The following is a 13,261-nucleotide window of genomic DNA, read 5'->3' as shown; positions in this document are numbered from 1 at the left end:
TTCTCACCCACCGTCTTACTTATGGTTTTGTAGCCCATTCCAGCCTTGTGCAGGTCTATGATCTTGTCCCTGACATCCTTAGAAAGCTCTTTGGTCTTGCCCATGTTGTAGAGGTTAGAGTCAGACTGATTAATTGAGTCTGTGGACAGGAGGCTCTTATACAGGTGACCATGTAAGACAGCTGTCTTTAATGCAGGCACCAAGTTGATTTGGAGCGTGTAACTGGTCTGGAGGAGGCTGAAATCGTAATGGTTTGTAGGGGATCAAATACTTATTTCTCTGTGCACAATGCAAATAAATATATAGAATTTTGACTATGTGATTTTCTTTTTTTTTCTTTTATATAATCTATCTCTCACTGGTAAAATTAACCTAGCCTAAAAATTCTAGACTGTTCATGTCTTTGACAGTGGGCAAACTTACAAAATCAGCAAGGGATCAAATACTTATTTCCTTCACTGTAATTTGTATCGCAGTGTCCATAACAGTCTGAACTACAAAATTATTTTGTTATTTATCCCGCACGGTGAACGCCGTAAAAGAAAATAATAAACCGTACCACAATCACAATTGTTTGGTCACTTCACCTCCCAAAAAATGGAATAAAAAGAGATCAAAAAGTCGCATGTACCTAAAAATGGTACTGATCGAAACTACAGTTCGTGAAGCAAAAAATAAGTCCTCGCACGGCTTTATTGATGGAAAAATAAAAAAGTTCTGGCGCTTAGAATCTGGTAACACAAAAAGTGAATGATTTTTTACAAAACTTATTTTATTGTGCAAACGCCATAAGACATTAAGAAACTATAAACATCTGGTATCGCCGTAATCGTATCGCCCTGCTGAATAAAGTGAATATGTCATTTATAGCGCACGGTGAACGCTGTAAAAAAATTTTTAAAAAAAAAACAATAGTAGAATTGCTGTTTTTTAGTCACCACGCCACCTAAAAATAGAATAAAGACTAATCAAAAAGCCGCATGCACCCCAAAAAAACTACAATGAATTCCTCAAGGGGTCTAGTTTCCAAAATGGGGTCACTTTTTGGGGGTTTCCACTGTTTTGGCACCACAAGACCTCTTCAAACATTGTGCCTAAGAAAAAAGAGGCCTCATAATCCACTAGGTGCTCCTTTGCTTCGGAGGCCGGTGCTTCAGTCCATTATCACACTTGGGTCACATGTGGGATATTTCTCAAAACTGCAGAATCTGGGTAATAAGTATTAAGTTGCGTTTCTCTGATAAAACCTTTTGTGTTGTGGGTATAAAGAGGACTTTCTGACAAAACACAATATGTAAATTTCACCTCTACTTTGCTCTAAATTTCTGTGAAACACCTAAAGGGTTCATAAACTTTCTAAATGCTGTTGTGAATACTTTGAGGGGTCTAGTTTCTAAAATGGGGTGTTTGATAGGGGTTTCTAATATATGGGCCCCTCAAAGCAACTTCAGAACTGAACTCTAACCTAAAAAAATAAATAAATGAGGCAATACTTCGCTTCTTACATTATACTGATAATGAGCCGTGCCCACCCCGAGATGACCCCAGTTTTGACCGTTTGTATAAACGGAGACCCCTATTAGACCGTTTCAGCGCCCGGTTTTCCCAAGCATACACCACCGAGAAGTGTATTTCTATTGATGAGTCCTTGGTACATTTTAAAGGGAGGGTTAAATTCCGCGAGTACCTGCCGGGTAAGAGGGCAAGGTATGGCGTGAAGATGTATAAGCTGTGCGAGAGTGCATCAGGGTATACCTACAGGTTTAGGATATATGAAGGGAAGGACACCAGTATTCAGCCCCCAGAATGCCCACCCTTACTGGGAGTTAACACAAAAATTGTGTGGGATTTGGTGCACCCACTGCTGGACCAGGGTTACCACCTCTACCTGGATAATTTTTATACCAGCGTCCAACTCTTCAAGTGCCTCGCTTCCAGAAGTCCTGCGGCATGCGGCACTGCTAGAAAAAATCTGAGAGGCCTCCCTAAGACGCTGCTTGGGCAAACACTCAGAAGTGGTGAGAGGAGAGCACAATCTAGCAGCAACATATTGTGTGTTAAGTACAAGGACAAGAGAGATGTCCTCGTATTGACAATACATGGCCACACCAGTACCCATGTACCAGTACGAGGTACCAGTACTGAGAACCCCAAACCAGACGGCATCCTGGACTACAATAGGTACATGGGAGGGGTGGACTTGTCAGATCAAGCCCTGAAGCCCTACAGCGCCATGCGGTTTGGTATAAGAAGCTGGCCGTGCACATCATACCGATGGCTTTGTACAATGTGTACGTGCTACGTCGATGTACAGGCCAGACGGGAGCTTTCCTGGAATTTCAAGAGGTGATTATCAAGAACCTAATCTTTAGGGACCAAAAAGGAGGGGGGCACCCAGTACTTCTGGAAGCGAGGCCACACGCATCGTACCAGGGCAACACTTTCCAGGAGAAGTTCCCCAAACTGGCAAGAAGGGAAAAAGTCAAAAGAGGTGTAAACTCTGCTATAAGAGGGGGATAAGGGAGGACACAATATATCAATGTGACACGTGTCCCGAAAAACCGGAGCTCTGTATGAAAGAGTGTTTTAAAATTTATCATACATCCCTTGGTTTATAATTTACCCCAATTTTACTTACCCTGATGTACTCCGCACAGCTTATCCCCCCTCGTCTTTACCCTCTGGGCCCTGCTGTGTGCCCAGGCAGCTGATAACAGCCACATGTAGGGTATTGCCGTACCCAGGAGAACCCACATTACAGTTTATGGGGTGTATGTCTCCGGTCAAAATGCTCACTACACCTCTAGATGAATGCCTTAAGGGTGTAGTTTTTAAAACGGGGGTCACTTTTTGCGGGTTTCAACTGTACTGGTACCGCAGGGGCTTCTGCATACATGACTTCGCACCAGAAAATCCTTAGTAGGCCAAATGGTGGTCCTTTCCTTCTGAGCCCTCCCATGGGCCCAAACGGCAGTTTATCACCACAAATGGGGTATTGCGGCACTCAGAACAAATTGCGCAACAAAATGGAGTATTTTGTTTCTTTTGAAAACAAGAAATTTTCAGCCAAAACTACATATTATTGGAAAACATTTATTTTGTTTTAATTCCCAGCCCAATTCAAATAAGTTCTGTGAAAAAACTATGGGGTCAAAATGGTCACACCACCCATAAATGAATTCCTTGAGGGGTGTAGTTTCCAAAATGGGGTCATTTCTGGTTGGTTTCCATTGCTTTGATACCTCTGGGGCTCTGCAAATGCGACATGGCACCCGAAAACCAATCCAGCAAAATCTGGACTCCAAAGAACAAATAGCGCTCCTTTCCTTCTGAGCCCTCCCATGGGCCCAAACTGCAGTTTATCACCACAAATGGGGTATTGCCGCACTCAGGACAAATTGGGCAACAAAATGGAGTATTTTATTTCTTGTGAAAATAAGAATTTTTGAGCTAAAACTACATATTATTGGAAAAAAAATTTTTTTTTAAATTCCCAGCCCAATTCAAATAAGTTCTGTGAAGAAACTATGGGGTCTAAATGGTCACATTACCCATAAATGAATTCCTTGAGGGGTGTAGTTTCCAAAATGGGGTCATTTCTGGTTGGTTTCCATTGCTTTTATACCTCTGGGGCTCTGCAAATGCGACATGGCACCCGAAAACCAATCCAGCAAAATCTGGACTCCAACAAACACATAGCACTCCTTTCCTTCTGAGCCCTCCCATGGGCCTAAACGGCAGTTTATCACCACAAATGGGGTATTGCCGCACTAAGGACAAATTGGGCAATAAAATGGGGTATTTTGTTCCCTGTGATAATAAGAAATTTTGATCACAAATGACATTTTATTGGAAAAAAATGACATTTTTTTTATTTCACAGCCCAATTCAAATAGGTGCTGTAAAAAAAACTGTGCGGTCAAAATGGTAACAACAACCATAAATGAATTCCTTGAGGGGTTTAGTTTCCAAAATGGGGTCACTATTGGGGGATTCCTACTGTTTTGGCACCTCAACACCTTTTCAAACCTGGCATGCTGCCTAAAATATATTCTAATAAAAAAGACGCCTCAAAATGCACTAGGTGCTTCTTTGCTTCTGGGGCTTGTGTTTTAGTCCACGAGCACACTAGAGCCACATGTGGGAGATTTCTAAAAGCTGCAGAATCTGGACAATACATATTTAGTAGTGTTTCACTGGTAAAACCTTCTGTGTTACAGAATTTTTTTAAATAAAATTGAAATTCAGCAAGAAAAATTAAATTTGCAAATTTCACCTCCACTTTGCTTTAATTCCTATGAAATGCCTGTAGGGTTAAAAAACGTTCTAAATGCTGTTTTGAATACTTTGAGGGGTCTAGTTTTTAAAATGGGGTGTTTTATCAGGGTTTCTAATACATAGGCCCCTCAAAGCCACTTCAGAACTGAAGAGGTACCTTAAAAAAAAGGCTTTTGAAATTTTCTTAAAAATATGAGAAATTGCTGTTTATGTTCTAAGCCTTGTAACGTCCAAGAAGAATAAAAGAATGTTCAAAAAACGATGCAAATCTAAAGTAGACATATGGGAAATGTGAACTAGTAACTATTTTGGGTGGTATAACCGTCTGTTTTACAAGCAGATGCATTTAAAATCTGAAAAATGCTATTTTTTCAAAATTTTCTCTACATTTTGCAATTTTTCACCAATAAACACTGAATATATCGACCAAATTTTACAACGAACATGAAGCCCAATGTGTCACGACAAAACATTCTCAGAATCGCTTGGATAGGTTTAAACATTCCGACGTTATTACCACATAAAGTGAAATATGTCAGATTTGAAAAATGGGCTCTGAGCCTTAAGGCCAAAATTAGGCTGCGTCCTTAAGGGGTTAAAAGAAAAATATGCTAGAAATAGATCACTCTGTGTAATGAATCTATATAGATAGTTTCACTTTTTGAATTGAATTACTGAAATAAATTTACTTTTTGATGATATTCTAATTAATCGAGGACAACTATATATGTATATGTGTGTGTGTGTGTTAGGAAAACGCCTGTTCCCTTAAGATCACCATGACTACTGTTCTAGCTTCTGGGCAGTTCTGGTTTTACTTTGAGCCTACCTCATTTCTCTATCCTTCTGCAAATCAGGTGAAGGGTTGTATTTATACTTAGCTTCCTCCACCTGTGCTTTGCTTGTAAATTTCCTGTCTGGAAGGGGTTTGATTAAGCTACTTATCTATACTCTTTACCTTTGATTTCTGTTCTTCTTGGACATTGACCTAGGCATGTATTTGGATAAACCTTTGTTTACCGGTTTTAACTATCTCCCGGCTAGCTCTGATCTCTGCTTACCTGATATCCACTTGCACTGTTTTGGACTTTCTGTTTACCCTCTGGCTGTCTGGTTATCCTGTTCAGGTATTACCTGCATTGCACCTCTTATCCAACACTGAACTCTGCTAAGACAACCTGGTTTCTATGCAGCAAAGAGCATTCCACCTTGTGGTCGGCTCTGACGAAAACCTTAGAGAAGCCTTAGACTCTGTTGATCAGAGTTGTAACGGATTTGCAGTTGCGGATTTATTTGCACGCACTCTCCTTCCATTCTCCAGCAGCCTGAGGGGAATCGCTCAACTTGCAATTCCATAACATATTTACAAGCCCACTTATATTATCTTTTCACGATAGAACCTATGCAAGCACTGGTAGATCAGATGCACGATCTGACGCTGGTACAAGTTCTGGCGTGAGGTTCCAACGGCATGAAATTACGCAGGACCAAGCAGTCATTCCAGTCACAACTCCGGTGGAACCTAAGGTGAACTTACCTGATCGTTTCTCTGGTGATCATAAATCGTTTGTTAATTTTCGTGAGAGCTGTAAATTATATTTTTGACTAAGACCTATCTACTCTGGTACTGAGCACAGCGAGTGGGAATTGTCATCTCACTTTTACAGGGTAGTCCTCAAACCTGGGCCTTTTCATTGGGACCTGTTGCCCCTGAACTTTTTTCTGTGGAGACTTTCTTTGCAGCCCTAGGTTTAATTTATGGAGAACCAGATATCACTGCAGTGGCTGAGGCCAATCTGTTTAATCTCCAGCAAGGATTGCATCCTGTCGAAGAATATTGTTCGGAATTTAGACGATGGTCTATTTCTTTGAAGGATCTCTTTATAAATTACCCTCCACCCTTGACCCTAGAGCAGGGGTCTTAAGCACGCGGCCCACGGGCCGCATGCGGCCCCTGGGGCTGTCATCTGCGGCCCGCGGGACACAGAGCCGCTAGTACAGACTCTGCTCCGGGACTTTGGAATTCCCTGACATCACTGTCCACATATGAACAGCGATCTCTGGGGCTTCCCCAGAGCCAGAGTCCCGTGCAGAGCGCTAGTATAGGCTCTGCTTCGGGACTCTGTGGAATTCCCTGACATCGCTGTCCATATATGGACAGCGTGTCAGGGTCTTCCCCAGAGCGGAGTCCCGGGCAGAGCGCTAGTATCAGCTCTGCTCCTGGACTCTGTGGAATTTCCTGACATCGGTGTCCATGTTTGGACACACAATGTCTAGGGCTTCCCCAGAGCGGAGTCCCGGACGGAGTGCTAGTATGGGCTCTGCTCCGGGACTCTGTGGAATCTTCTGACATCGCTGTCTACATATGGACAGCGATGTCTGGGGCTTCTCCAGAGCTGGAGTCCCGGGCAGAGCGCTAGTATAGTCTCTGCTCTGGGACTCTGGGGAAGCCTCTTACATTGCTGTCCATACATCAAGAGTGATGCCAGGGGCTTCCCCAGAGCGGTAGTCCCGGTGATGTCAGGAGAAGAGCTGGAGTCCCAGGAAGAGCCTACGAGTGCTATGCCCGGCACTCCAGTTTTGGGGTTGCCCCTGACATCCATGTCCATATATGGACAGTGATGTCAGGAGCAGAGCTGGAATCCCCGGCAGAGTGCTAGAAGCGGCTCTGCTCTGGGACTCCAGCTCTGGGCAAGCCCTTGACATCACTGTCCATATAGGGACACTGATGTTAATGGATTCCCCAGAGTTCCGGCGCAGAACCTATACTAGTGCTCTGCTGCGGGGCTCTGGCTCTGGGGTTGCCCCTGATATCACATTCCGGTCCAGGAGGATCCTCTGACATCACTGTGTATGGACGGTGATGTCAGGGGCTCCAACAGTAGAGGAATCCCCAGCCAAAGCGTCGGCAACGCTCTGGCTGGGGATTCCACTTCCAGAGGGAGCCCCAATGGAGAAATCTACTTGGGGTGTGTGTGGCATTATCTGCAGAGGGCACAGTGGCAGCATCTGTGGAGGGCACTGTGGCAGCATCTGCGGAGGGCACTGTGGCAGCATCTACGGAGGGCATTGTGGCAGCATCTAAAGAGGACATTGTGGCATTATCTAGGGGTGTGTTGCATTAGCTACAGAGGGCACTGTGGCATTATCTACAGAGGGCACTGTGGCATTATCTGAAGAGGGCACTGTGGCATTATCTGCATAGGGCACTGTGGCATTATCTGCAGAGGGAACTGTGCCATTATCTGCAGAGGGCACTGTGGCATTATCTGCAGAGGGCACTGTGTGTCTGCCAAACACTGCTAACTGAGCCGCCGGACTGCATTTAGCGACACAAACTGGAAAACTGGATTGTTGAAATAAGCACGTGGAGAAATCGCTCAAATTTTAAACCTAGCGGTAGTATTATAGTAATGTAGTATTATTATTACAGTAATATAGTGTTATAGTAGTTCAAATAACGAATTGATTAACAATAATTTTGTATTGTATGAAATTTGAAAGTAATGTGGCCCGCAACTTCCCATTTTTTCTATATGTGGCCCACTTACCCGGCCGAGTTTGATACCCCTGCTCTAGAGGATACCATGACCATTGTTGTGGTTTTGGACCGACGACTATGTGAGCGCAGAAATTAAAGGTCAGTGATGGCTGCTCCCCTTCCGTGTGCTGAGAGCCCTTCATCTCATGCACAGGAGCCCATACAGTTGGGCTCCACTATGTCTTATCAGGGACGGAATGCAGATTTTTTTTGAAAACGCAAGGGACTGTGTGTTTCTAGTTTCTGGGACGCTGGTCATACACTCAAGAAGTGTTCCAAGCGTCTAGAACGTCCAGTTCTAGGTGGTCCCCGGGAATGCCATCTGGGCAGTCAGGTTTTGCCCACATTTAAAAAAAAATCCTTTTGCCTGTTAATGTTTGGTTTAATAATGTTTGTATTTGGTCAAGCTTTTGTAGATTGTGGTTCTGCGGCTAATTTCTTAGGTTTTCCGGTTGCAAAAAGATTGGATATCTTCCCTGTCCAGTTGAGTACCCCAGTCAAAGCCTCTGCTATTAATGATACTCCTGTCACGATCTGTGGGTGTGTGGACCCACTGGGCCGCACCGCTGTAGCGGGATGGTAGCTAGCCAAACTACAGTGTACCAAGTTAAAATATATAGTCCAAACACAAGGGTACCTGTGATAGTCCAGACAGTAGCAACGACTAGGCACAGATGGGATCTTGACGGCAGGTGATGCGGACGAGACAGATGACACCAGACATGGTGTAACACAGCAGACGTGGCAGATGGTAGAATTCGACTCCATCACTATAGCGGGCACAGGAACAACTACTACACGGGATACAGGATACAGGTAGCAGGGCACGGGAACAACGAGAGCAGGATAACACTAAGGGACCATTTGCAAGACTAACAGAGGAATACGAACAATGCTCAGGCAAATAGCAAAAGGGCAGGGCCCTACTTAGGTCCAGGGTGATCATGGGCTATTTAGTGATGTTAAACTGGCCCTTTAAGGCCGGGTGCGAGCGTGTGCACGCACCCTACGGGACAGAGCAGAGTGGAGCAGAAGAGAGTGGGGAGGAGATGAGGACCAGCGTTCACAAGTCCATGGCTGTGGCTGTCGGGGGGTGAGTAGTCCCGACGGTCTGCGGCCGTGATGTTACAATTCCTCTCGCTCAGGGTCGGTCAAGTTCTCTACTCCGCCTGTTACATTGGAAGTGGGTACTTTGCATACTGAACAAATCACTTTCTTTATTCTAGAAAATTTGCCCTCTGAACTAATATTGGTTATTCCATGGTTACAGACACATAATCTGAATATTGATTGGGTAAAAGCAGATTTGATTAAGTGGAATTCTAAATGTTATGATTCTTGCATATCTTTGTCTACTACTAATGAATCTTGCAAACCACCATCGTTGCCGGAGTGTATTAAAGATTTTGAGGATGTCTTTTCTGAAATCGGTTGTGACTCTCTTCCTCCTCATAGGCCATACGACTGTCCCATTATACTTCTCGTTAATGCTACGCTGCCTAAAGGGTGGATTTATAATCATTCTGCTCCGGAAAGACAGGCCATGAAAGATTATATTAAAGACATTTTCCGTAAGGGTCATATTCGCCCATCTACTTCTCTGGTGGGTGCAGGTTTTTTCTTTGTTGAAAAAAAAGATGGCGGTTTAAGACCCTGTATCGACTATCGTGAATTAAAATAAATAAATAAGTTTACCATTAAGAATCAATATCCTCATCCACTCATCCCGGATCTTTTAATCAGATCTCAGGAGCCAAGTGATTCTCTAAACTAGATTTACGCAGGGCATACAATTTGGTTCGTATCCACAAAGGGATGGAAGACAGCATTTATTACTCCAGATGGTCATTATGAGTATTTGGTCATGCCTTTTGGTTTAAATAATGCTCCAACGGTTTTTCAAAACCTGGTTAATGATCTTTTCCGAAATTTTATTGGACGTTTTGTTGTGATGTATCTTTACGTGAAATTTGAAACATTTATTTTCGGAGTTTAGGAAGTTAACTTCTTGAGATAGGCGCTGTCTCCTCATGATTTTCGTATGGACTCAACTAAGGTTCAGGCAATTCTTTACTGGGTTCAACCCACTTCACTAAAAGCTCTGCAGAGGTTCTTGGGTTTTGATAATTATTACTGAAAATGTATTTATAATTTTTTCCTCCATTGCCAAACCTTTGACGGATTTTATAAAAGTGGGTTCTGATATTGTAAATTGGAAACCTAGTCCGGTCTCCGCCTTTGAAACATCAAAACAGTGTTTTATGGAAGTGCCTGTACTTGTTCAACCTGACCTTTCTAGTCCTTTTATTGTTGAGGTTGATGCCTCAGACATACGTGTGGGGGCTGTGTTGTCTCAAGGGTCTTCCGTATTGATTAATTTGCATCCCTGTGCTTTTTTTTTCTCGCAAATTTTCTTCCGCTGAAAATAATTATGATATAGGTAATTGTGATTTTCTTGCTATTAAGTGGACGTTTGAAGAGTGGCACCACTTTCTAGAGGGAGCTATACATCAAATTAGTGTACTGATTGACCAAAACAACCTGTCTTTTTAAGAATCAGCCAAAAGACTCAATCCCAGACCGGCTAGGTGGGCCTTGTTCTTTACTAGATATGACTTTATTGTAACCTACAGACCCGGGTCTAAAAATGTCAGGTCCGACGCATTTTCTCAAAGTTTCTGTTCCTCACAGGTTCCCGACATTCATCCTGAAACTATTTTATCTAAGGGGATAGTGGTTTCTGCAATTTCACCTGATCTTGCAACTGAGATTAAAGAATGTCAGGAACTCGCTCCGCAAACCATTCCTGCTGGAAAGTTGTTTGTACCTGCTCAGTTCAGATTTAGTTTGCTCAATGAGTTAAATTATTCTGTTTTGTGTGGCCATCCAGGGATAACTGGTACTAAAAAATTAGTCTCGTGGCTCTATTGGTGGCCATCTTTGTCTCGTGATGTGAGTTCCTATGTCCCTGCTTGTGATATCTGCGCTCGCGTTAAGACTCCTCGAATTCATTCTATGGTTGAACTACTACCATTGTCTGCTCCACAGAAACCTTGGTCTCATTTATCTATAGATTTTATCACCGATTTGCCTCCCTCTGAAGAGAAAACTGTAATTTGGGTTGTTGTGGACCATTTCAGTAAAATGTGTCATTTCATTCCATTGCCTCAACTTCCTGATTCCAAAACTCTGTCTAAATTATTTATTGATCAAGTGGTTCGTCTGCATGGTATTCCGGAATATATTGTATCAGATAGAGTTGTACAATTTGTGGCTAGCTTCTGGGAAGCTTTCTGTAAGAAACTTAATGTACGGTTATCTTTCTCTTCAGCATTTCACCCTAAGACCAATGGTCGAACCGAGCATTTTAATCAAACTTTGGGACAGTATCTTAGGTGTTATATTGCTGATAACCAGGTTGAATGGTTCTCATATCTTCCTTTAGCGGAGTTTGCTATAAATAATCGCCACCATGTGTCTTTTGATACCTTGCCGTTTTTCTGTAATTATGGTTTTCATCTTCGTTTTGGTTCATTTTCTGCCTCCTCTATTGATAACCCTGATGTAGAAGCTGAATCAAATAAACTGTGCACAGTTTGGGCTCAGGTTCAATTGAACCTGAAGAACTCCCAAGTTATTCAAAACAAAAATGCTAACAAAAACTTACAGTGGGTCCTGTGTTTGGTGTGGGTCAAAAGGTGTGGCTTTCTACTAAAAATCTGTGACTGAAAGTATCTTCTTGTAAGTTTGCCCCTAGGTTTAATGGTCCATATGAAATTGTTTAAATGATTAATCCTGTGTCTTTTCGTCTGGCTCTTCCTCCGTATTTTAGAATTCCTGAAGTTTTTCACGAATCTGTACTAAAAAAAAAATTCCACTATCTAATCCACTCAGAAAACCTTCTTCTCCAGTTCAGGTACAATGAGATATGGAGTTTGAGGTTCAGAGATATATGGTTTTTAGAAGGGTCAGGGATACTCTCCAGTACTTGGTGCACTGGAAGGGGTATGGGCCAGGAAGAACATACTTGAGTTCCTGCCCATTCAGTACAAGTTAGAGTTTTTCACTCAAAGCTTCCTTTGAAACCTAGGCCGAGATTTAAGGGTCCGGTGGCCCCTCGTAGAAAGGGGGGTACTGTTAGGAAAATGCCTGTTCCCTTAAGATCACCATGACTACTGTTCCAGCTTCTGGGCGGTTCTGGTTTTACTTTGAGCCTACCTCATTTCTCTATCCTACTGCAAATCAGGTGAAGTGTTGTATTTATACTTAGCTTCCTCCACCTGTGCTTTGCTTGTAAATTTCCTGTCTGGAAGGGGTTTGATCAAGCTACTTATAAATATATCCTTCACCTTTGACATTGACCACGGCATGTATTTGGATAACCCTTTGTTTACCGATTTTGATTATTTGCTCCCGGCTGGTTCTGATCTCTGCTTACCTGATATCCACTTGCACTGTTTTGGACTTTCTGTTTACCCTTTGGCTATCTGGTTATCCTGTTCAGGTATTGTCTGCATTGCACCTCTTATCCAACACTGCACTCAGCTAAGACAACCTGGGTTCTATGCAGCAAAGGCCATCCCACCATGCATTCGACTCTGGCGAAAACCTTAGAGAAGCCTTAGACTCTGTTGATCACAGTTCTGACTGATTTGAGGTTGCATATTTATTTGCACATTCTCTCTCGGCAGTCTCCAGCAGCCTTGGGGGAATCGCTCAACTTGCAATTCCATAACAATATATATATGTCACAAACAAATACACAGTAAACAGTGAGGTCCCTGTTCTTCCCAAACCTCTGTCCCTACCTACTTGTACGCAGGGCCACCATCAGGAATTTCAGGGCCCCCTACAGCTAAATTTTCTCGGCCCCCCTACCGTGGCACCGATGTAGGGTACTGATGTGAGAGGCCCGGCCAAACCTAATTGAAAGGGGGGCCCGGCAAACTGCCGCGACTTGCCTTTGGTAGAAAAAAAACAGGCCCCTGCAATGGGGCCCATTTTTTTCACCAAAAGAATGTCGTGAGCTGCGGGCCCCCCTTTCAATTAGGTTTGGCCGGGCCTCTCACATCAGTACCCCTGATGGCGGCCCTGGGTAGCATGGGGGTCATCATGGGGGCCGTCAAAGACCGATCGCGCGCACCCGCAAACTCCCGCGCACCCGCGACCGCCTGGAACCGCGCACCGAATTTTGAGGCAGATTTTGATCTGCCCACACTATCTTGCCGCGTTTTTTGCCCACGGCGATTGAGGACAGCAGACAAAAAACGCAGGTAAAAATGCATTTTCTGACTCCCATTGATTTCGATGGGAGGTCAGAGGCGGAACCGCGACAAGAAAGGACGTGCTGCTTTTTCTTTTTTCCGCGACTGGCTCCCATTGATTCCAGATTAAATCAATGGGAGGCGGTTTTGGAAGTTGTTTGGTGCTGATTCTGACGCA

General features: G+C 43.5%; 1 long non-coding RNA gene across 1 annotated transcript in view; it reads left to right on the top strand.

The window, feature by feature from the left end:
- Window positions 1-5,588: 5,588 nt before the first annotated feature.
- The window catches only part of LOC142741132 (uncharacterized), a 65,368-nt gene continuing 57,695 nt past the window's right edge, over window positions 5,589-13,261 (top strand). Inside the window, exon 1 of the long non-coding RNA XR_012881007.1 lies at window positions 5,589-5,805. This is a non-coding gene — a long non-coding RNA (uncharacterized LOC142741132). The remainder of the gene's footprint in view (window positions 5,806-13,261) is intronic.

This window comes from Rhinoderma darwinii, chromosome 2 (assembly GCF_050947455.1).
Source record: "Rhinoderma darwinii isolate aRhiDar2 chromosome 2, aRhiDar2.hap1, whole genome shotgun sequence".
NCBI classification, from domain to species: domain Eukaryota; kingdom Metazoa; phylum Chordata; class Amphibia; order Anura; family Rhinodermatidae; genus Rhinoderma; species Rhinoderma darwinii.
Note: the sequence above shows the minus strand (reverse complement) of the source record. Positions and strands in the feature narration are given on the sequence as shown.